Source organism: Parambassis ranga, chromosome 18 (genome assembly GCF_900634625.1).
Source record: "Parambassis ranga chromosome 18, fParRan2.1, whole genome shotgun sequence".
In the NCBI taxonomy this organism is placed as follows: Eukaryota; Metazoa; Chordata; class Actinopteri; family Ambassidae; genus Parambassis; species Parambassis ranga.
This window is the reverse complement of record NC_041038.1, coordinates 1,902,265-1,925,451: the sequence shown is the minus strand read 5'-3', so window position 1 is coordinate 1,925,451 and position 23,187 is coordinate 1,902,265. Positions and strand designations below refer to the sequence as shown.

General features: G+C 42.8%; 1 protein-coding gene across 4 annotated transcripts in view; it reads left to right on the top strand.

The window, feature by feature from the left end:
• Positions 1 to 23,187, top strand: part of kdm6ba (lysine (K)-specific demethylase 6B, a) — an 80,896-nt gene that overhangs the window by 36,224 nt on the left and 21,485 nt on the right. For 3 of the 4 annotated variants that reach the window (XM_028428855.1, XM_028428859.1, XM_028428856.1), the window contains one exon: positions 20,399 to 20,452. The gene's annotated coding sequence lies outside the window, so the exon portion shown is untranslated. Of the gene's footprint in view, positions 1 to 4,674; positions 5,129 to 20,398; positions 20,453 to 23,187 lie in introns of those variants that run through there. The other variant, XM_028428858.1, reaches the window with a different exon arrangement.

Here is a 23,187-nt window from a genome sequence, read left to right as displayed (position 1 = left end):
AAGCTAACCAGGCAAACAGTATGTCCACAATACAAAAATATAGATTATGTCAGCACCTTTATTGTTTGAGCTTCTCCATTGGTCATATAAAAGAGATATTCCATCAGAAATATTTCTTTTAAAATGTATGTCTTAGGATGGTTGAGATTCCTGATATGAGTAAAATACAATTGCACATTGCCACAGAGCTGGATGGCTCCCAGGAACCTGTCCATGTGTATCTACCACCAAGGTGTCAGCTTGCTGTGTTCTGAAACTTGTTTGGCCTGGTCCTCCACTTCCAAACTAGAATTAACAGGATAAGAGACACAGTGGAAACAGCTACCAAGAAGTCTACAGCACACACAGGACTGAAGGTGAGATGATGAGATGAAGATATCTGGTTTCTGTGATGTGAGTGCTGCGGGTGGACACAGTGGAGAAGAATTTTACTACGCGGATCTCGATATAGCTACAGAAGAAAACAAAGTAGATTCAGTCTGAGGAGCTGAAAAGGAGTGCTTTTCTACCATGACAACACTCCAGCCTGCAAGTTCACAGTGATTGTGAATGTCATTATCAGACCGCTATATGACCACTTTCCCGAGATCAGGGACAAAGACTACAAAAAAGGTGCATGTTGTGTTTCAGGAAGTTACAGAATTTTTTAGATGTGTACATGAACCTAGCTGGTGGTTCAGATGTACCACTCTGGAGACAGTTTTTGCAAAGCGTAGCTGTGTGTCCAGTTGAGTGTGCAGATGGAGAACGGAAATGGAGAGACAAAGTCTATTTTCATAGCCAGCGTGGATGTACTCATAGAACAACCTGTGAAGTTTTAGCCAGCATATGTGGCTGCAGGCACTTTCTGTTCTGACAGCAAAGTGTTTGTGGACACACTGTGTGTGCAGTAAACCCAGTCTGTCCTGTAGATCTAGTGTGTTGGCTTTTCCACCCAGTCTTTCATAACAGTACTGATTACAGCAACAAGGATAACCTGCAGTGCACTCACAGACACACATTCTTCTCCTGCTTCCCTCGATCTGTCACTATCTCCTCATGTCGGCTCACACTTGTCCCCCCCCCCCCCCACATCTAGGCTATTTTCATCTTGCTCAATTAAATGCTCTCTTAAACGCTTTGTTTCCCTTTGTCTCATTTCATTATCTGTCGCTGCTTCCTCTCACTCTTTACTCTCTTTATTGCTGTCGCTTTGGCTGCATCCCAAAATTCCTAGCTATTACTCACCCTTTCTCCACTATTTCTCTCTTTTTCACTGTCTGCTCTATCAGTTGCCATCTATCTGCCTCCGCCATCTATGTCACTCTTTCGCTTACTCTCAATATCCGTTTGGGCTCCTGCTCAAATATTACAAATGTTATTGCATATTGGCTAGAGGCCAAATCAGCACAAAGATAAATCAGTATTGTGAAAGAATTATGTAACATACCACCATAGTTACTGGCCTCCTTACTCCTGCCTCCTTTCTTTGCTGCGCCTCACCTTGTTTTACGTCCTTGTGTTTGCCTTTTAACGTCATTTAACCAGATCAGTTGTCAAAGTCATATTGAGCCTCAGGCTTAGATATGTTATACATAGCAGGTTCACACAGAGCTCTGCTGTCATCACACCTGTTGGAAGTCAAAACAAAATAATTGCCAAACATCAAAGAGTAAATGTCTCGGAACTGTAATAAAATCTTGAGCCTGACAGTGAATTATTAACGAATTCAGTTTAGTAAGCTGTCAGTAACAGCAGGCTTTGTTTAGAGCAAACCAATCGACAGATTTTTCTGTGTCGTTTCTTTCATTCTTTTACAATGCTTAATTACAGTGCACCCAGAGCCCCAGGCAAGCAATAATGCTTGGACATATAGAAACTATTGGTTGCTGTGTATGCTGTTGTGTTGGTGCATGTAGCATGTTTATCATGCTGCAGTGTATATATACAAAGCATTTGATTTGTCATAGGTTTGCTTACTTCTTGTTGTCACCATCATTTTGCCAAAAATATGCCTGTTGTTTGTCAGAGGATATTGATTGGTTTACGTCATTGTTATTCTGTCATACACACATTACTTAAGTCTGGCAAGATGGATTGTCGCATGAGCTCTTAATCACACAAATCTCATGAGAATCCAGCTGCCACACAAAATAGGTGTTGTGTGACAAACTGTACGTGTCAGCAAGATCTTGATTGATTTATTTCATTAATGTTTCATTGATTTACTTCCTTGTTGGGTGGTTACCAAACTCTTGTGATAGACAGTGTTGCTTGGATCCCATACTGCATCTATGCACAGGATTAAAATGAATTTGCTGACCATTTAATAATTCAGAGTTCAGAGTTGTGATATAAAGTTGTGATAATAAACTGTTATCAAGTGATTAGATATTTTGAATTCCAGCTGTTTCAACTCCAGCTGTTGTAATGTTGAATATATAGCAACAGCTGTATCCCACCGCTGTGCATCTGTAGCCATGATGCACTAAGAGCTGACATATGTTCAGCTGCAGATCTTATGGAAAGTCTCAAGTTTGCCTTCAGTGTGTCAGTATCCTCTGTTACCTTCCCATGTTGTTCATGCAGCTGTGTTTCCTGGTGCCCTGGCTTCTTTATGGTGGGGGGATGCAGTCTATAGGAGTCAGTGAGTGCAATAATAGGACCTATATTTCCTCTTGCCTGTGCCCTGGTCAGAGAGTGCAGTGGCTCCATGCTGTTTTTTCCATACCGTCACCCCCACTGCCTCACACCCCCCTCTTTCTCACTCTCTCTCTCTCTCTCTCACTCACTCATCTGGCTTTCTGACTGTACTTTTTCTCTCTCTCTGCTGTGGAATTCCATCTTCCTGCACGTGGCAGGCACTCCAAAGGGCACGCTGTGTGAGTGTCTGCACACTTGTGTGTCTAAACGTGAGCTTTAGGAAACATCTCCCGATGAAGTGAAGGAAACATGAAGTATGCATTTTTGTGTTTGTGCGCAACATTCCAGCAAGTGAGCACTACTTGATCCACTCACAGCTGTGTAAATTCTCCACTTACAACATATTTTGTACCAATGCAAGTTAAACATAGCTAAATGTTACTAGTGAGGGAAACATTACATTATACTTTTTAAATATTTGAACAGCATGGATGGAATTTGAGTCCACCACTTCCACTTATAGACAATGCAAGAACAAACCTCTCCAAATCCTAAGAAAGTAAAATTTGTGTGCTAGCTGCCGGACACACCCCCACCCACCTGAATTGCCCCCCTCAGACCTCAGTGGTCTTGTAACTCAGTGGTGACTACTTTGTGGAGGGCCAAATTTGTGCGTATGGACTTTGTGTGTATGTACAAACTGATATGGTGGTGGTTACAACCTGTATATCTATCTCATATGAGACTCCATCTTGCCATAGTGCTCAATCAATAATGATGTATATAACAGGAAATTATTATGATTCTATGATTACAATTATTCTTTTAAAGGTAGGGTAGGATATTTTGAAAACTCAGTGAGAGTCAGCCAGATTTTGAAAGTAAACACACGCCACTTTTACTCGGAGCTTACCTGAAGCCACGCCTCCCAACCAGTCTGTGACTTCGGCCATCATGCACGTACCTCTCTGGTGTGCGCAGAGCAGGAAGAGAGCCGCCAACCAGCCAATACTCTGTGCAGGGGCGCCTCGCAGGATTGACTGATGTTTTTAGCGTTTTTTTTTAGCTTCCAGAGATGATTAATATTCTTCGTTTTAAAGCGAAACTGCCAAACTAATCGGTTGCTATCGGATTGTAAAGAGAAGTTACACTAATTTGACAAAAAGTGCATCAGAATGAAATCTCCTACCCTACCTTTAAGTTAAAAATTTACTTAAAAACAGAGCTTACAAAGTACAATAACAGAATAAAAACAAAATGGCAATCCTCTAATCCAATCTAAGTGATGTAATTAGAACCAGAAATTAAATGTACTAAATCCGATTACAACAGTAAACTCATGTTGACAGGAGTCATGAAATGCAGAAGAGTTAGTCTTCCAGTGTTCATGTTGTACCAGAGCTGAACCTGGACACCTTTGTTCTCACTGTGCCACATGTTAGTCGGCCCTTGTGCTAAAGCCTTGTCACACATCTGTTAGTGTAAAGATGTTGGTGTAATAAATTCACATCTGCACAGCAACACACGCAGCAGAATTTTCTACCCCCATTCGAAGGTTATCTGCATTGATATTTTTTCTTCCCTAACATCAGTGTGTGTCTGCTTTAGGTCAAAGCATATCTCCATCAGGCTTACATCACACTAATGAAGAAGAGGAATCGAGGTAGAGAGTGAACACAGGCTCCTTCTGCTCTCCAATCCCATCTGTTTGACACAGAGGGAGGGAGGGAGGGAGGAGAGAGAGAGGGGTGGTAGACGAATGAGAACGAGGCCAGATCAGGCTGAGGGAGGGGTGGGGGGTGGAAAGGGGGGAGGTGCTGTTTAGAGAAAGGCAGGGAGTGAAAAAAATCAGAGGGAGGCAGGCTGGGGGGTTGGGCTCCAAGCCTGTGCATGTGTATGTGAGAGAGGGAGAGAGAAAGCAGCAAGCGAATGTGTGTTGTATATGTCTGTGTGTGTGTGTGTTTGTGTGCGCGTGCTCTGTTCCTTTCCTTTCTTTGTTTGACTACTGAGTGGGAAAAAAAGCGAGACAGAATATAGGGAGATGAAGAGAGAGTGAGGAAGAGACACAGACAGAGAAAAAGAGGAGGATCTGAAAGGAGAATTACTTATTTTTTTAGAGAAGAAGAAGAAAGACAAAGGATTTCTATTTTGGGCTTTTTCCCTTCTGCTCATATGTGCAGGCTGTAAATTCAGAAAAATATATACACTAACAATAACAAAAACAGTGCTGCATGCTTTTGACACCAGTGTCATATTCAGGAGCAGTGAGCGTTTTGTGTGCTAGCTCAGTGCGCGTGTGTGTGCTGAGGAGGTGGGGGGACGCAGCCTGTGCAGTTTAAAGGGAAAATACAAGGCACACACAAAGCTGGGAGGCAAGGCAGCAGGAAAGGCAAGGAAAGGGAAGGCAGTGGGAATCTGCTGAGCTGGCTGACGCTCTCACCAACAAGCCTCTTTTGGATTTTACTCCACCGAGCCAGCCCTGTGTCTCCCTCTGTGCCTGGCCACGGTAAGACAAGCCTCCTATCCACAACCTCTCAGCTGTTTGACCGCTACCGCTCTGCAGACAAAAGCAGGAGAAAGTTGCAGTGTGTGTGTGTATGTGTGTACGTGCAGATGAAGAGGAGCTAAGCTAAAGGCTGGAGCTAAGGCTAAAAGGCGTGAGGAATGCAGCACAAAAGGGAGCTTGTGTGCTCCAGCTGGGGCTGTGTGTGTGTGTCTTTGTGGATAGGCTTGAATGTTTATGTCTCAGGGCTACCCAAACTTCTGCATGTAAAGGATCCCCCAAAATAGACTAGCTACAGAGCCTCTTTTTGGACACTAGGTTTGTCCTGCTCTGGCTGATTGTGTGCTGAATACAGCGTGAGTGAAAGCTTATTATATTATGTTATTGAAGTCACTCGTGGTGTTAAAGCAAATATTCTGAAATGAAATTGCTGTTGGAAAACAAAAGAAAAGCCTGTCAAGAGTCTTAAAGGTCCCAACATGGTAGTTTAAAAACCAGCTTCTCAGCAGGGAGATTTAAATCCCCCCCGATGGCTCTGCAGCCAGCTGGCTCACCAGCACAGTAAACAAAACAAAAAAGTACATCATTTTTACTTCTCTCCTTTTTTCTTATCAGTATCTTTCCTCGGCTGATTTAAATGCCACTTTGCACAAAGGGTTCCACTCTTTGTCCAGCTCTTCTTTATCTTTTTTTTTGCTATTTTATCTCTACATCATGAAGTAAGCAGGTGACTGTTCTGAATATGGGTCTTGTGACTTTATATCCTAAGCGTTAAGTGAATGCCTATCTCTTCTGCACACACAAACACAGATGCCGGCTCCTATTAGCTTTTTACACACCATATCAGTTAAAGTAATACATAGTGTGTGTTGTCCAGTCCACTATGCTGTGGTCTGGGGGCTTTCAGCTTGCCAGTAGACTGGTCTGTAGTTAGCAGCCGTTGTGCAAATGTGTGTGTGTTACTGACATATTAAAAAGCTCACAGGAGCCGGCTTTCTGTGTGGTTGTGTGTGCATGCTCCTCCCCGTGCAAGTGTGTGAGAAACTCAACACTTGTGCCGGCGGCCGCCTGAAGCTAATATCGGTGTCAGTATGTGACTGTGCGTGCCTGCTTGCGTGTGTGTTTGTGTGTGTCGGTCCATGTCCTAATTAAGTCCGTGCCCCCTTGTGTTCAAACCAGTACAAACATTCCTAGAATAAAAGCCTCACTAGAAAGACATCTCATGCGTACCACTGTAAACTGATCTCTACAGTACTCCTACACACACACACACGTGAGGGCCCGGCCCGCACATGCGCACACACATTTTTACACGTACAAGGCAAAATCAGTGTTACAATTTCATTTGCTGCCCCCACCCTTCCTGCTTCCCTCAGGGAATTTCCTCCTTACTCTGTTTCATTACTTCATTACCAGTGAGAGTGTCTACTCTCTGACATTATTCTTTCTTTGTTTTTCCTTTTGTTTCTTTTTTTTTCAATTTCTCCACCACTTCCTGTCCAGCTGCCTTTATCCAATAGTGGTGTGCCAGGCACAGTTCAGGCAGGGTTGCCTGCTGTGGCCTGAAATACATAATAGCTGCACGCTCTATCTGACATAGCCATGCCCAATTAGGAAATACTGTATACAGGACACAGCCAGCACTAATGCTGCATTAATCTGTTTATACTGTGCTGCTGGTTCCCTTACAGAATACAGACCATGGTTTATTATCACACAATATGATATGCCATTGTATATTACATTATAGCATGGCAGGCTTTTTGATAGAGTCCTCTATGTTTGAGCTAGTAGAGTAGGTTGCTGAATGGGCTGGAAAGTAAAGTAGCATAATGAATAGAATGTAATACTAATGTAATACTATATTATTATTATTATTATTATTATTATTATAGAGGAGAATTTTATTGAGCATATTTCAAACAATGGGACAATGCAAGTAAAAAGATAATAGCATCCCTAATGTGGCCAGAGAGATTCCATTACTTTCTGTGATGGTTGTTTTTTCCTCATAGGCTACAGTTTTGCATAGTCATTAGCTGGAAGAGGGGGTGACCCTGCTGTGTGTGTGTTGTGTGTGAACGTGAGCAGATAAAATATGGGGATGTGGCCAGTGATGACAGTTGATTCTAGAGCTGTCTGTGTAGCAACAAGCCATTTCCTGCACTGAGAGCCATTAGGACACCACCCAAACCTCCCACCCACCCCCTGTCTGTCACCCGCGCCATGCTCCGGTGTTCTTCTGCAGATGTGCACATACCCAACACACACGGGAGAGGAGATGGGAAGAGGAGGGGGGAAGGATTTGTGAACTGAATTTGTGTGTGCATGTGTTCTCCTCTCCTTTTTACCCCTCCTCAGCCCCAGGGTAGTCCCCCCACGGCTGAAGGGGGAAGATTGTGCATTCATTGGAATGGTAGGCTGAGATGGCAAGGGGGGGGGAGGAGGAGGGTGAGAGTGATTGAGTGTGCTGCCTGGAGAAGAAAGAGGGAGACAGAAAGAAGAGAGAGGGATAGAGGGGGAGGAGGGGAGAAGGGTTGGCTGCCTTGTGTTTAAAGATGGGGAAAAAAGGGGGAGGAGAAGGAGAGCAGCAGACGGACAGGAGAGGAGGTTGTGGGGTGGAGGTGAGGGGAGGACGGCTGGGTGACTGGCGCCGTGGCTAGGTTGTGTCTGAGGAGAACAGGGGCTGGAGCTAGGCTAATAACAGCTCATGTTCAAGTAATAATTTGAGACACTTTCAGGTAAATAAATGTCTGTCTGCTGCTGTGATTGAAAGAATGGCCAGTCGGACAAATTCTGTGCTACTTCTCAAGGTTTGTAAGCATTTAAAGTTTAGCTCAGCACAGGGTAAAGCTTAATGCAAATAAGTGTTTATCAGAGAAGTGGCTACCTTCAGCAGTGTGTTTAAGCAAATAATGGATGTAATGAGTAAGATTAGACTGATTCTTTAAAAAAAATAAATATTACATAAATGTTATTTTTTAGATTTGGAAGGAATCTGGCATTACTGAGCAGCATGTATGTAGTGGGTGGGACCAGCTGGCTTTATATTGTCTCCAGAATGAGGTGTAATGCGTGGATACTGTGTATACTTTAGTGCAAGTGTTCTCCTGTGAAACAGCTAGCTGTGATGCTTTATCTAAGATTACACTAGGTTTATATTCAACAGCAGAGTTTGTTAAGGCACAGCGGGATAGGACTTTGGTGATTAATTCTATTATGCAGGGTCAAAGGGCTCAAGCAGATTAGCTTTGGCCTTGAAGCTAATATCTCCCCTAGTCTGTGTAGGTAGCTGTATATGATTAGCTGAGGGCAAGACAAAGAAACAGAGACATGGGGAAAGTCTGGTAGAAGGTCAGATCCATGCTTCCAACATAGCTCTGTTAGTTTTCAGACTTGTCTGGATGTAAGCAGATCCCCAGAAGAAGAAAGGTAAAAAGAGAGAAAAGAAATGGATAAGAGCTGAAGAGATGTCTGGAAGTTGAGACATTTTGAATGCATGCAGAGCCATTGGCAGATGTAGTATGCTTAGTGTGCACATGGCATCTTTGTGTGATACAGAGGGCTGGGATTTGTTGATTTAAGGTAATGGCTTCCAGTCCTCTCAGTCAGGAGAGGTCTGTCACTAACACTGGAGATGGACACACCACTGGCAGATACACTTTCATACACAGAGATTGTGTGATTGCCCTCTGTGCCACTGAACTTGTAATCTGTGTGTGCGTCTGTCTGTCTGCATGCACCAGCCTTGTCTGCAAGGCTGATTTTATTACTGTTTAGCAAAGGTCAACAGTAGAACTGTGTGCGTTTGTTTATGGCATCTCTTGCATAATGTGTATAAAATGCTGTAGATTGTTAAAATGTGCTAGCTCTGTAATGAAGGACAGATTTATAGCTCATGATGAAAGGAGGAGGAATGAGGAAGAATGATTGAAGCTGTCAGGTGACTGACTGTGCACAGCTTTTACTACAGCGCCAGGCATGACCAGTATTTGAATATTTCTGAGATAAGTGAACATATATTGTGCTGCATTTAATGCCAGCTGCTTATTATATTAGTTATATCTGCACTGAGGCTCATCCTGCTGTGGTAGTCTGGGTAATTGCAGCTCCTGTATGTCCAAAATGTAAACCACAAAAAAATCTATAATGCAATTGCACAAACACACGTTCCCATAAACACACACAAACACATGACAGTACCAGGCCCTGTGTTTTACTGTGCTCTGTAATTGCATGCAACAATTGTGCTGCTTCTTTGAAGGTTTCTGATCTCAGGCTGTTCTCTTTCCTTTTCTCTGTATTTGTTTATGTGTGGTGTTTCTCACCAAATGATGTGGCCCAGTACAGCCTCTCATTGTGTGCACGCATCAGTCTGTGTCTATACTTGTGTCTGCATCAAGTCTGGCAAATGTCTACCAGTCTGGGTGTGCTGTGTGTGTGCTAGTGACCCAAGTCCCATATGTGTGTGTTTAGTACCTGTGAATGCAAAGGTGACATTCTTTCACCTCTGCTGTCTAGGAACTCTACCGGTGTGTTTATAGTGATGCCATAGTGGATGATGGTATTCCTGGCTTGTTTTTCTGGTCTCAAGGTTTTGTCTCAGAGTGAGACCTTCGACCTGCTACCAAAAAACTAGCTAGCAACTCAGTATAGAAAAACAGTGTGTTTGTAGTTGTAGGTAACGCTGATCTACAGTACCTGCAAAGTAGTTGCACACACATTACAGCTATAACATGTGAGTGACCCCACGGTGACCTCCATTGATCCAGCTGATTGACAATAATGCATTAACCTGATTATGTTTCTAAGGAGACAGAGGATTAATAAGAGGAAAAGTGTGTGTATGTGTGGGTCTGACAGCTTTAATTAACTGATCAGCAAGAACAAGGAACTGTTTGGTTCCAAGTATCTGCTGCAACCCATATTTCTCTCTTCTTTTATCCTTCCTGTCATTTCTTGTCATTTTTTTTCCTTTTCATTGTCCTGCTCCTGCTTTCCCATGTGATTTACACTGCCTGTTTCTTTAACCCAGTCCCACACCGAACCCTGACCCTTCTCACTTGTGTAATTTCTTTGATAACCCTTGTGCTTCAGTTCCTCTCTTTACGTGAGTCACAAGTCATGCAGGAGTTGTGCTTTTTTGGTAAGATCTGCACCTTTGTTAGCAGCTTCATTTTTTCTTGAGATTGTGTTTTGCATATTTGAGCCCAGTCCTGGTGTGTGAAAAATCAAAGCTGTTTCTGTCTTGGAGTGTTTACGAGTGTGTCTCTGTGTGAGTGTCTGGAGGGCAGTGGGTACGCTGTGACCTTTATGGCTCTGTGTGTGAGTGTTTGCCCTCACACTGGTAACATGATCTGTCTTGAGAAGTCTAGCCCTTCATCCCTCCTTGGTCTGTCTGCACCCTCCCTCACCTCCCCTCTATCCATACACAGCCTTCTCTTCTTTCTGTCTCCCACTTTTCCTGTCTTTCATCCTTCCTTGCCCTTGTTGGACTTACTTTAAACTTGAAAATCTTTGTCAGTCTAAGCCTGAAACACATCTGTCTAAACTCACAGCCCTTATGGCTTTGGGCAGTTGTCTCTCACACACAGTGTGATCAGATGGCTTTGATTGCAGAGATCAGAGGAGGGAGAAGTAGTTGGGTGTGTGTTTTTGTAGGGGGGCAGTGACGTTATAATTGATTTTCTCTGTTTCCTTTGTTTAACTGGTGTTAGATATCTGGAAGCACACTGCATGCTGCCTCAACTGTACTGCACTGACGCGATATGGTGTAGATAGTTTGTGTGTGGGTTGGGTGGGGCAGGGTAATGGAGGAGGTCATGAGACAGACCGAGTCTGTCCCACAGGATTTCTATCACTGATGTATAGAATTACAAGCTTGACTGTATGTGTACTCAGTTGTCTCTCTGTCAGATGGTCAACACTCCATTTTTTTCTTTGTCTTTGTGCATTTATTTTGCAAAGAAAAGAAAAGAAGCCTTTGAACAGAGAAGAAGAAGAGAAGAGCTAAGAAATTAAAAACTCCTACACTCATCGGCTGATGGCCATAGGCAGACGTGTAGGTGGTTTAATATATTGGAGCATAGCTCTGTGGCTAAGGAGGCCAAACTGATGTCCTCTACCCTCCTGTCCACCGCTATGCAATATTTTCTCCCAGAAAGTCTCCTGTCTCTTCTCTCTTATAATTTTCATGCTCAGACTGTAGCAGTTGTAAATTTCCATTCAAACTGGAACTGTGTGTGTGTGGTGTTTGGGCAGCATGTTTGCATTTTTCAGGAGCTCTGTGTTTGTGTGTGTCCTGTGCTCTGTTGCCATATGGCAGCTATATTAGCCCACAGTGTAAACACAGCTGGCTTCCTCCTGTGGTTACATGGATGTACAGCAGTCTGCCTGCAGATACAAAACGCCTTAATACAAGGATCATTTCACTGATGGTGCTGATAGTGCATTAATATGGTTATTAGGCACGTTGAGATTCATGGTGTTATTTGTATTGTAGATTATAAATTCTTCTAGCAGCTGCTCATGTTACACTGCTGCAGGCAGTAGATGAAAATGTTTTGTGAATTTTGCAATCTGAGCATGATACCTAACAATGTGAGTCAAGGTAAAGTTTACTTCACTGTGTATTTTTGCTTTACATTGTGTATTTTACAACGTAAAGGGTAATGCATATGAGGTGGCAGAGTCACAAAGAGGAAGATAAAGAAGAAAAGTGAGAGAGCAGGTACTAAACATTGCACATCATAAATAAAATGTCAGAAACACTGGTGCATGCTAGCCACTGCTCAGGGTAGCGTGAAATCTGATCCCCCCCCCCCCCTCTTATCACACTCCCGCTCTGTGCATGTGTGTGTATATGTGTGTGCAGGGTAATTGAGGTGTGTGACCTTGCTGTAGGCCTGGCAGGTGTACAGCAGGGGATGAGATGAATGGGGAGTCAAGGGGATGCAGGGATGGATGGATGCTTTTATATGTTGGCAGCCTGATAGCCTTCATGCATGTGTATTAATATGTATATGTTACCAGCCTGTAGTATAAAAAAAAATACAAATGATTGTGTGTATGTGGGTGTACGCACACACATTCTTCTGCTGTAAGGTCCTCTGCAGGCAATGTGTAAAGCAGACTGTGTACGTGGGTGTATGTGTTCAGCACACAAGATAGCAAGCATATCATTTTCTATATGCTGCAAGTGAATGTGCTTTAGATTAGGATGGCTGTGTGTACCACTGGTAAAATGTAGTATGTCAGTATGATTACTCTCAAGAAACTAAATAAAGAATGGAGATGATTGGCAGCTCCTATCTCAGACAATTTCTATTACTATCATTAAGACTGCATTTTCTTTAAGCTTTAGTGTTATTTTAGAAGTTAGCAGCAAGCCTGAAGAGCTCTGTTAGGGTAGCAGCATTTTCTCAAGACACCAGAACATCGGTGCTTTAAATACAGCAAAATGAGCCAGCTAAGATATGAACTCATTTCTATGTATTTAGGTCTAGCAGCTCCCTTTTGCACCAGTTGTGTAGTATAATTATCACCAGATATTACATGTTAGTCTCATAATTTAGTGCAATGGTGATTTAATGTTACATGTAGCTGCTTAAACATGAAAAGGCATGTTTTCCTCTATGCACCATGTCTGTCTTCTGCACAGTGTGGAAATAGCGAGCAGCAAGCACTCTCTTACCCACCCCCTCTTCTTCTTCTTCTTCTTATTTCTCCCCTACCCCCCTCTGCTCACTGCACAGTAGCACTCTGCATCTGTGTCATGTCATTGGGTTCTGGCGTCCCAGAGTAACCCCCCACCCCACCCTCCCATACCAGTGCTCTCTCTCTCTCTCTCTCTCTCTCTCTCTGTCCTTGTGTGGCTCAGACTGTCATCCCCGATCTCTTCATCTTCTCTCCCTCCACCTCATCCTTTGCCTCTCTCTGCTTTCTCCTAAAGAAGTCTCCTCCTCTCGCCTGTCTTTGTCACCCTGATGTGTGTCACTCTTTTAATATCTCTTCTTCACCCATGCAGCACAAACACACATCACTGCTCTCTCTCCCTGTCCTTCTTGCTCTCTCTCATGAAGCATAGACAAACATAAAACTGTCTTGGTGCATACATTAATAGATCCAAGCTCCTAAGCTGACTGCCGCATGCATAATCTATCTGCTCATACAGAATGTGAGCACTGCACTTATGAAACTGTGTGTGCGTGTGTGTCTGTGTATTTGAGACCCTAGGCTCCTGGCTCCTCCCTCTAGAGAGAGGGAGACAGACAGGTGTGGACCAGATTGAGTTCCGCCTCATTTCCTCTGCCCTGTGCAGCTGGTCAAGGACACACATTTACACACACAAACAAAGTCATGGTTATGCACACACACATGCACAATATAAGAGGAGACGGCACACTGTTCTAATAAAGAGGTAGAATGATCCAATGTAGCATTAGCATAAGCATAGTATGTGTGTGGTGCTGCTGCCTGGGTTTGAATTCCTATGGAAGGGGCTTACAGCAGTAATTACAACACGATTGGCATTTCCAAGGTGATGCTGACAAATTTGCAAATGATGGAAATCCAGCCTCGGCATACAGCCCCCCCCCCCCCCACTGCATGTTATATTTATACTCCCACACACAACAATAGTTTACTCACATTACAATATTTATCACTGTCTTTGATTGTTTATATTTGACATAGCCCTGCACGATTCAGGGAAAAATATGACTCAGAATATTTTTAGCTTAGAATTGATAACATGATTTTGTTTTTTCCTCATGAAGTGTGTTGTTTATTAAACACATGTACATGACCAATCAAAACAAACTGGCAGTACCATGCCATGCAATTTTTGCCACTTGCAAAACAAACATCACCACAAGCCTGAACATGGCTCTAAATTGGCTAATTGAAATGTCTTTCCACATTCTGAGGCTTCAGTATCTAAAGAAAATAGGCATCCATTGGCCATTGAAGTGCAGCATCAAAAACAGAATAATTTGACTCATATTGGCAGTCGATATTGTATGCTGCTTTTAAATTTACAGTGAGATGTACAAAATACATCCTCAAAATTCAGGCACTTGGCTGGTATATAATAATATGCTGTAAAAGGTGCTCTAGGATGTTATCAGCCATAGATATTTCTGCCTTTTCTGCGGGGCTTGGGATGGTGTAAGCAAATGTAAACATTAATGGCTTCCTCCACAGTTAAGCCTTAATGTAGTTCTGACATGAATTTACAGTCTGCAGTGTCTGTATTGTATGTATTCTGTGGGATTATACTGTGTGTGTGTGCATCTTTCCTGTGGTGCCTGCCCAGGGCAGGAAGTGTAGGGTCACAGTGTCTGGAGGGCAGCCAAGCAGCCTCCCTCCACTTTCTATACCCACACACTGATGCACTAGCTTTAACACTGCAGCCTATGGGAGGAAGTTTGCATACTCGCACACACACAGGAAGAGGGGGTTATATGTATACATTATAGGGCTTTATGTTTACTTGGTGGTGAAAGTAATTGAGCGCCTGTCATAATGCAAGTACATAAGTGTGTGTGTGGTCCTGTGAAGATGGTATGAGCCAGCATGTGGGGATCACGTGTGCCACAGTCAGATAAAGAAGTCTTTGTGAGCAGATGCAGAAGATGCAGCTCATGTCACACACACAGTAACCTATACAAACATGCTATGCTATACCTCATCTCGCTTTCATTTACAAACAGACCTTCTTTGTTCAACTACTACAGCAGGAGTTTCAGATCAAAATTTCCATTTGCAGCCTTTTATTTTTAACAGTTGTGAAATCATTGTGGTTTAGAGCAAATACACTTAGCAGTGTGATTATAAAGTCCTGAGTCAGTTTTTTTAGGTATGTGACGGTTAACTTAAATGGCATTGTGCAACTGGATAGTACAGTTTAGCACCTCTGCTCAGGTATGTGGGCTTGGCAGGGCTTGTCGACCACTCTCCAACTTTTGCTTACATGCACACTCCCAGACAGTAAGATTGAGTTCAGAGCTAATGTTTATTGTCCCAAACACACCTCCCTTTCTTATTCTTGTTATTCACTCTTTGTGTTATCAAAATTATTTTAAAGGTGAGGAAACTGCTGTAATCCTGACTAATTATCAAAGAACTACCACTCATCACCTTCAGCTAAAAAGATCACCTTCTTTTCTTCTGTTTCTAAAATTTGTTGGGATGCCCGAGGCCACATTTCTCAGACTGTGCGTGTGTGAGTGTGAAGCGAGTTGAGGCATGCCAGCTGCCTGCTCCACTTCATTCTAATGTTGTTGTTGTTTTTGAGCTCCCAGCTTCTGCATACACAATTAAGTGTTCATAGAGTTGAGCTGCAGTGCTGACAGCAGTTAAACAACAGTGCAGTCTCATAATTTTAGGTTATAATTAGCTTTTAGCTCACTCCAGTTGTGGAAAAAACAGTTTTTAGCCAGTTATGAAGATGCTTCTTGGATGTTTGTCATAATAATTTGTGCAGAATCTTTGAAGTTCCGTTGCAGGAGCTGACATACTGTTTTAGAACAGGCTGCACCTTTCTGCATGTTCTCACCACTGGAACCTACCCCGTAGGCCCCCTTTCATGGCTGTTTACAGGAAAGAAAAAAATTACCTTCAATGGTCCAGGTACTACTTAGCAGGCCCTAGAAAACAGCAGGGTGAGACTGACAGTGCTTAGTGAAAGAATGAAGCATTAAAAAGTTGAAAGAAAAACTGCAAACTGTGAGGAAGGGAAGGCTTTTTGGAGAGATTTACATTTTACATTTTTACCTCACTTGGGTTAAAAATGTTGGGTTTGTCAGGAAGTTTTGTAAAATGTCTTTTAACCAAGCCACTCCTGCCCCAAACTCCTGCAGTGGAAAAGCACCTCAAAGATGTAAACTTTGGCCCAGTGACACATATTCAGACATCCATCTGCTGTGGTATCCCTGTGGTAGCCTTTAACATCTCAAGTATGAGTGTTTGTTCCCTGCTTATTATTCCTGCACACTCATGTGCGTTGGATGCTGTTTTTGGCACAAAGCTGACTTGTTGGTGTTTGAAGGTCTGATGACGAAGCCAGGTTTTATTTTGGAGGATAGACGTCACAAGTGTCGGCATCAACTGCTGTGAGGGACACACTGCTCAGTGTGGTTTGTGTGTGAGAGAAAAATAGAAGTACAGAGTGTATAAACAGCAGCTTGTTGAAAGGGTTACATTCATCAAACAGCAATTTACACATACTTCCTCAAACATCTCACAAACACCCTTTCACTCACTCTCTCTCTCTCTCTCTCTCTCTCTCTCTCTCTCACACACACACACACACACACACATAATCATACAGTTCGCAGGTCTTGATTTTGGCAGCAGACACAGTTGGGCTGCTTTCATTAGCGTCTGTCTAGACACGATTTATTACCAACTGTTCCTTCATGTCCTCTCTCCTTCTCTCTGTCTTCCTTTTTAGAGAAGGCTTACTGCTGCTGGATTTTCAGACAGTCTCTGGGTGTGTTTATGTGTGAGGTGAGGCTCAGTCTGTGAGTCTGTCTGTCACCCTCCTCCTCTTCATGTGGGTGTCATTTTCTTGCTTGTCCCTAAAGAGGAAGTCAGTCTGTCTGCCTTGTCTGTCACTTTATCCCTCCATCCATTTCTGTGTGTGTGTGGGACTCAGAGTGGGTGTGTTGGTTTGAGAGCCAGGCTTGGTTTTGACCATGACCTTTTTCTAAAGCCATGTGGCAAAAGTTCAACGAGCCAAACATCCCCAACCACAGTCGACCTGACACTCCCACCTCACTGTCTGTAGCTCTACCAGCTTTGGCTTTGCAAACACATGCATGTTTACAGGCAAGTGAAATAGACTTGATGCATCTTTAATGCATGCATACTGGTAAAATAATACATCTTCAACTCAATGTAAATCCAATTTATTGGCCTTGAATTGACTTGTATTAGCCATATAGCTTGATAAAAGTGAGTGACAAGCCACAACCCTCTTTGTCAATTCAACAACCTAAACAAAGGCCTCTCTTGCGTTTCTCTTTATCATTTTCCTCTGTGTTCTGATCTCACGCATGATCAGGATGTGGTGTGACAGCACTGCAAGAGATTTAAGGTTGTTCACCAAACAAAGCTTCCTCCCTCAGGATTAGGTTGTGCTTAGGTGCACACACCAATAAATGCTTATAAAGTTTACAGCATATATAGGCCTGCAGGCTTGTGACTGTGCTGAAGGTTCATATAAGGATTTAACAATGCTGAGGGACTGCTTTTAAACACACAGACAAATGGTTATGGCATAGAGAGACAGAGACAGACAGTGATTCTAGACTGAAAGACACTGAGGAAGAAAAGCCTGTCATTTACCGCCATCCCTGCAGCAAGCCACTGTTTTATGATGTGTGAGTGTGTGTGTGCAGGTATGAAACCTGTTGCCCTAACTTGAAGAGACCTACTGAATCACTAGTGACTAAGGGCTGGAACAGCCGAAGCATGGCTACTATACTCACGCCATGCAGGCTCACACATGCTGACTGATGTGTCTGGGTGAATGTAATTTTACTGTCAATTTATTAATTATTATATAACTATGATATGTTGTGGTTAACTTATGGACAGGGAGTGTTGTCACACTCCCTCTTTATTTGTGTCATTATTGGCTAGTAAAGTAATCCCATATCCTATGTTTATAAGTTAACTTGTAGTGATAGATTTTTTTTTCTCATCTTGAAACTCTTAGAGAACATGTTCTGATCCTAGATGGCTGACCATCCTACCAGAACATACAGACGACACCTTCTCCACCCTCATTAGCACTTATCTGGAAACTTCCTCAGAACATTTCAAAAATGGTTCACTAAAACTCTGTCAAAAAACTTTTGAGGCCATAAATAATTCATGCAGTTGTTCAAACTGTATTCAATTTAGATTGACAGCATCTATTTTCCAGAGGTGGCAAGTCACAGAGGATGCCTCTGATTTGCCTAAAATAGCCCAGACCTTATGCAAAAGAAGAGCAACCAACTTGGCACCCCCTACTCGTCACCACTGCACTAGCTGGTGTCTGTGCCTGTGCCAAAAATTAGCACAACACAAAGGCTATAGCCGAAAATCAATCAGAGATCACTCTCACATATGTCTCAATGTTTAAGCAACCAAAATGTCTTAGACAGTGATGCAAACAGCGACAAGAGTGCAGGACACACCACAAAAACTGGGACCATAGGCACTTGGTGACCTGCTTTTGCATTTGATAAGCTTTCAAACAATGTATTTTAATATACAGCTAAAATCTAGCATGTACTTCATCTTCTACTGCACCCTCAGTGGATGATGGAACAGGGTTCCTTGGTGTCACACAGTGCTGACTGCCAGCTGAGACAACTCTGCATCAGTTCTCTTTTGACTGTCTGTCTATGTCAAACCAGTCTGATTCTTAACGTTTTCTTCCTGTTTTCTCTTTTGTCTGACTCAAAGCCATTTACTCTATCGTCTCCTCTCGGCCATGTCTGTCTGTCTGCTCTGCACCTCTGAGCTGAGTCTCCACCCCTCTGCCTCTCTCTGTGCTTGTTAATGTCAAAGGGAGATGCTCCCACTGGTTAACCTTTACAGACAAAAGATAAACGACACTTTCTGTATCTCTCTATCTCTCACTCCACCTTCTTTACTTCTGTCACTTGCTCTCGCTTCCCATCTGTCAGTGTTTCAATACATGTGATTTAAAAGTACCGTATGCATTGACTGTTTCCTCCGCCTTCACTCTATTTCACTGTGCCCTTATCTTTCTCACCCCTCACCCCCACCCCAATCTCTGCTTGCAGTCTTCATATCAATCAAGGTCAAATAATTATGTCAAAGCTCATGACATTTACTTCATATGTTGTGAAACAAGATAATTTGATTGAGCCACACACACACACACACACTTTTTTTTGTTTTTAACACAGCACTAATCATAATGCGCCCACATTCGTCCTTACACTCACACAGCTGTTCCACCTTTACAGTATGGCCAGCTGTGGCCCTTGAGGGAATGTGCCCTTTCACCTTGAGTTCAAAGGTCTGGGGTCTTAACCACCTTTGCAGGATCTGCAAAGGCTGAACCAGCTATTCCTGCCTAATATTGACACAACTGTCTCTCACACATGCACACAAGCTGCCTCAGGCTAAGTATATAGAGTGTTGTTTCTGTTTATCAATAGGGAAACATATGGAAACCGCCATGTGTGGGTGTGTTTCATGTTGCAGGCCTGCAGGTTGAATATCAAGGAAAGAAAGGACAGGAGAGGTGGAGAATAGAAAAACAGAAAAGGGAGTAAGACAATATGAGAGAGCAGGAAGTCCAGCCTGTTAGTTCACTGTATATGAATACCAAAATAATATGTGTGTGAAGGGTAAATCATTCACTATGCTGTTCCAAAGATTGTCACTTTGATCAGCAGGAGAGAAAAAACAGTTTGTGAATTCATAAAAGGACACAAACTGGGCTACATGTGGGGAGGAGGAGGATAAGAGAGAGCTGCTGACATTTAACTCATGACATGTGTCAGCCACAATCTGTTATAGGTGTGTGTATCAGAAGAAAAGAATATGTAATGATTACTTCCTTATTTCTGCAAGTGTGTGTAGGTTTTTGTGTGTAGTCATGTGTGGTGTAGTGTTTAAGCACATGATAGGTGCTGTGTGTTCTTAGGGTGTGTGTGGTGGGGGTGGGGGGTGCACCACAGTGCCACCTGTTCTTAGTCATGTGGCCCCAGCACTGACACTGTGAATCACTGAACAGGCTGTGCATAGGGAACACACACACACACACAGATGGCCACAGCACTGCACTGTCCAGGCCCTGCTGTGCCTTTTGGCTCGCACACACACTGCAGTTTCATAAGCTGCACTAAATGACAACATGATAATCACAAAATGGTCAGCAAACATCACACACAGATAAAAATGTGCTTTTGTTGTCTTGTGTTGGAGAAGAAGGTGTTGATCTTTTGACCTTTTGACTAAAGTGCTGATGAATTCATGATCATTGGGTCAACGCACAGTGGAATGCCGCAGACATAGTTGACCTATTTCTAGTGGCCTAGAAATGCCAGCACTCATTATTGCCCTCCCACTGTGTCATTAAGTCATACTGTGTCAGTGTCTGATATCAAGATATTTTGTTGGTGTGAATGTTGCCATAACTATATAAAGCTGTGTCCAGCTTCTTCACACTGATTGTTAACACTGTCAGCCTCTAAACTGACTTGAATGACTTGCTGACTTGCTCCTTTGTTGTGTTTTCAGGAGGTGGGGTGTGACATGGTGGCCTGAAAGGGAGGGACCACCTGTGATCAGCAGGTAAGGTTCTTGTTTCTACATATAAATATGTTTCCTCTGGCAGTTACTTATTTCTGCACATGGCACAATGTCACTACACATTAGCTCACAGTGGTATCACAGATCAAACTAACATAGATTTGTCCAGAGTCTAAGATATTATACCTACTTGTGTAATATATAAATATGGTAAAATCAAATCTCTGTATGTAGGTGAGGCAGGTGTGTGAGCTGGAAATGAGTAAGACAAGAATAGCAGGAAACAGAGTGCACATTCATTAGGTAGGAAGATAGTGGGTTGTGAAATCAAGGGTGTGAGTAGCCCTTTACAAATTTAATTTACAATTTCTCAGCATTTATTATGTTGAAATGTGTGTGTGTGTGTGTGTGTGTGTTTTCCAAACAACCTGAAAGTCCAATTATCACACTTCTTTGTACTTAAAAACCACATCAGCCTAAAACAAAGGTCAATGAGTTATTTGCTCACTTTCTTATCAGCAATAAGTCATCATGAAACTGATCTGAACATAAAGATATGTGTTGTTAACAACCACTTTCAAAGTTGATGCCAGGTCTCTGATATTGGCCTGTAGTGTAGTTTATATGAACAAATAGGCCAGTGAAAACCACTGCTTTATTGTAAGATGTTCAACAATATGATCATGTCATTTCCTTTAACTTTAATCTTCTGGATTACTCATGAAGAGAGAATAGATGTACCCAGTGTGTTTTACATGCTTTAAATTCACACTGAAAATATTTCACAATAAAAGCATGTTATAGTGAAGCTAAGCCTTTAAACTGAAATGGTTAAAGTGCTGCCTTTGTATTAATAGGAGCAGCTCTATATGAAGCTTCATGTTGAAATAGTTGAAATATTATCAAAGGGAATCAGCTGCCTTACATACAAAATTTCCAAATTTGTCCATCTCGCTCACCTTTTGATGCAAGTTTTTTATGTAGTATATGTAGCACTATAGCCAATCTCAGCAGAGAAATTTGGACAGATTTGATGTCCTTTAGGAGAAAAACTGACCAATTAGACAATCTGCAGAAAATGTAATGTATTCCTCTAAAAGGCTCTCAGCCTCATAAGCTCCTTTACTTTGCACTGTGTATTACTTTGGGATAGTGAGTATATTAAACAGGACTGGAGTGCTTAGCTTATCATAGAGCTCCAGTTGGGATTAGCTGGTTGTTTGGGGAACTAAAGGGAAAGCTGGGGCTCCCTGTCGTCCCTCTCCTTGAATAAGGGCCCTAATTATCAGAGATGTAGCGCTCCATTCAGCCGGCTACATGGCTGCTATATGTGGGTGTGCTAAGCCGGTCTGTCTGTCTGACTGCCTGTTTGGCTCTCTGTCTCCTCGTGGTGTGAGTGTGTGTGCGGAGGTGATTATTATCATGTCTGTCGGTCTCTTAGTGTACCCAAAGGCTGACTCACGTTATGCCACATACACACACACACACACTCAGTCCCACACACAGTCCTACATAGCCGAGGCTGAGAAGTACCATCTGTACCAGGGACACAGTCTCCTACGCCTGCACACACACACACACACACTCGAACTCACATGCAAACTTTATTGTACTGCGGTGCTCTCATCGTATTATATGCTGTTTATTTTCTGAATATGTGTGTGTGAGTGACTGGTATGACAGGAATTTTTGGGGCTAGTACCCATGGGAGAGCGGCTCTATATTTATGTTTGTGTGGAGTGTGAGAACTGAGATGTCCTTGTCCCTGATCTCTTTAATTACATACATAAAAGTCCCCACCCCACACACACACACACACACACGTCTTCATCTTCCCAATACATAAGTACAGGATTGTTAGCTATGCACAAGATCTGTAAGAACCTCCCCGGCCCCCTCCCAATTGTCCCTTCCTGCCACACACAGACACACACCCCCGGACAGACTGTAATGCCTAGGCTTTCTTTGTTGTGGGACAGGAAGGATGGGAGTTGAGCACAGACATATATATTTAAAACTCATATTATATACAGTAGTGTAAGTCTATGAGAGGACCAACTGGAGGAAGCTGTGTGTGAATGTGTGTATACTTGCAGTGTGTGTGGTACATTCAAAATCCCAGCCGTGGCCACATCAATCAGTACTCCTCTTCCTGTTCACTTTGCTGGGCTAATGGTCCCACACCACACTGCAATTACACACACATTGACACATAAAACCGAGCAAAGTCACACACTTGAGACAGCACACACTTTCCCAACGCAGCTAATGGACGATATAGCATAATAATCTCACACACTGGGAGCAATATGAGAACACAATACAGCTTCAGATGATCTGAGTGAAATGGAAAACTGAAATAACCCTCTTCATGCACGCCAGCCAAAACAGCAGTGGCATGAGCAGCATAACATTTGCATAAATAGTACTGCCAGTCTATTTCTGTGCAGGAGAGACCATTCCAAAAATAGAAGGAACACTGGGCCTGGAGGCTCGAAGCATGTTTGGACTGTGCAGTGTGAAGCTGAATGGTGAGAAGCACATAATATATAGCCTGCGTATAGAATGCACTGGTTTACAACTCTATGGTGGAAAATTAAGGACTAGAGCAATTCAAGCTGTAATAGCTTCCAGATGATGTGATAAAATGTCTTTGCAGCTGACTTTATGTGTTATAATACACAAACTTATCATTACAACATTAGGGATGCGGTTGGATATCCATACATAAGCACACTGCCTCCCAGCATTATAAAGACCCCCACTGTGCTGTGTCA